The sequence below is a fragment of the Herpailurus yagouaroundi genome, unplaced genomic scaffold, assembly GCF_014898765.1.
Source record: "Herpailurus yagouaroundi ecotype Mexico unplaced genomic scaffold, PumYag 67525, whole genome shotgun sequence".
Taxonomy (NCBI): domain Eukaryota; kingdom Metazoa; phylum Chordata; class Mammalia; order Carnivora; family Felidae; genus Herpailurus; species Herpailurus yagouaroundi.
Genome location: NW_024420331.1, coordinates 1802273 through 1804546, shown reverse-complemented (window position 1 = coordinate 1804546; position 2274 = coordinate 1802273). Strand labels below are relative to the sequence as shown.

General features: G+C 37.7%; 1 pseudogene; it reads right to left on the bottom strand.

The window, feature by feature from the left end:
* Window positions 1–596: 596 nt before the first annotated feature.
* On the bottom strand, window positions 597–710 carry LOC121025189 (uncharacterized; annotated as a pseudogene).
* Window positions 711–2274: the final 1564 nt, after the last annotated feature.

Here is a 2274-nt window from a genome sequence, read left to right as displayed (position 1 = left end):
GGAGGAGCGTGTGACTCTTGATCTCGGGGTTATGGGTTCAAGCCCCACATTTGGTGTAGAGATTAGTTAAAAATAAGATATTTTTCAAAAAAGAATTAGGGCTGCAGGTCTTACAATCTCTTAAATTAGAACCCAACCTCTTTTCAGCCACATGTTTATACAGTCCCTAAGTAAGTCATATCTTGTCTGTGCAAACTCCTCAGGTTTAATTACAACCCTTCCTGGCTGGGTGCTAGTGATTGAGAATCTGAGAATCAGATACACTATTTTCCTCCAATGGAAACCAAGTGCTGAGTAAAGAAAAGCAGAAGACTTTAACATTTTCACCTCTTTCTGTTCCTATATGAGAACTGGTCTTTCTCCATCCTCTCTAGCCTCTTCATGCAACAAACCAACATTCATGAGACCGTATGCACAAGCCAGGCTTGTGCGTGCCATGCTCAGAAAACCATGTGCAAACCGGGGATGTGATTTATCATTATACATAATAATCATTTGCTATTAAACTTTAATTGCACACCCATACAATGAAAAATTAAATTTGGTATAAGGCTTGTTTGTGGACAACCTTGCACCACGCCAGTACCACCTTTGGTACAATCTTTTATATTTCACATCGTCACAGTGGGATATCAGGAAAAGTTTTCAATTAGCAATAATCACAGCCCAGATAAACCTCATTGACTACGATCCTGCCCCTGTACAAGGCTACAATCCTCTACATTTCAAACGTCATAACAAACGTATTTCAAACGTCCAAAATAATTTGGCTCACTTTCCTGCTTTTGCTACATACAAAAATGGTGGCCCTGTCAGCAGGTATTCAGTATGTTGACTATTACATTCATTAGGACTCCTGGTTGCAAGCGGCAAAAACCCATCTGAAACCAACTTCGAGAAAAAAAGAACTATTGCCCTTGATAGCCAGGTAGCTCAATGAACCTAAGCAAAAGCCGCAGAATCTGAAAAATCAGGGACCACCACTACCAAGACGCTTTACCCATTGGGATTTCAACTTGTTTCTGCTTCTCTTTATAAGTTAGTTTCACACATTGTTATCGTACATCATCCTCTCCATGGGGTGGGAAAGATGTCACCCCAGTCAGGTTTTGGCTGCTTCCTTTCCACTCAGGTTGCTTTCTCCCCATGTTCAGGTAGCAAGAACAAGGAATGATTCTGTTTGGTGGGGAGACACGATATTTCACTGGGCCAGGCCTGGGCCAGAGAGAGAGATTTGCCACCACGATAAAGAATATGGCAACTCTTTTGAGGTCTATCAAAGAAAATCATTACCATACAATCCAGTCATTACCATACAATCCACACAACAGTGATGTTGAAAATCTAATCTTTTGGGTGGCATGAAACAAGCTGTGGCAATACCTCAGAATCATCCTTCTGAATGTGAATTCTCATTGGGGAGTATTGTGCGCATAGACAGAGTAAGATTGGGGGTGAAAGCCTCAATGTCCCCGAGCATCCCTAAAATATCATATTTGTAGTAAATGTTAACCTCTAAAAAATGAGATATGAAAATCATTTTCAGTTACTTTTGAACCCAAACTTGCCAAGTTTAGTCTAGATTTTACTACACGCAAGACAAGTTTAATAAAGAGTAATCTAAACCAGTAACTTTTAATTTGGTGAACAAGCTAATTTTTTCATGATCCATTAATCACATACTCATATGGTATTCTCTTCACAAGATTCTGTTTTTTAAAAACAACATCAGCATGACATCTTATAAACATTAATTACAGATTTGAGTAAAGAGGAAGTATACCTCTAGCCATGATTCCTAGGAGAACTGAAAACTAATGAACATTTACTGTAGCTCAATTCTCTTTACCGGGCCTTCTTCAAAAACAAAAAATTAATTATAGAGACCAAAAAGCCATTTTCCAAACATGATAAAACCAAACAACACTGTTTGCAAGATTCACTTACTGGAATGGGAACACTTAAGTGATCAAGAAACTAATATATTTCATAATATGGTTAACAGCAAAATGTACAGCTTATGTGAATTTTGTTTCCCAGTCAAGGTTCACCAGGAATTCAAAATATACAATTAGTTTTATTATTCACATTACAAAGTCATTTTTATGTAAAACTAGTCTAGAATATGTTTTACGCCGAAATGTCATCTGAGTCTTAAGTAAAGCAAATTTGAGATGAATAAGACATTCAGTGCTCCCTTTAAAATTATTGCACCAAACTTCAATTAGGCTTTAATATTCCAGAGGCCTTGGCATGTGGACTCTATTATGTAAG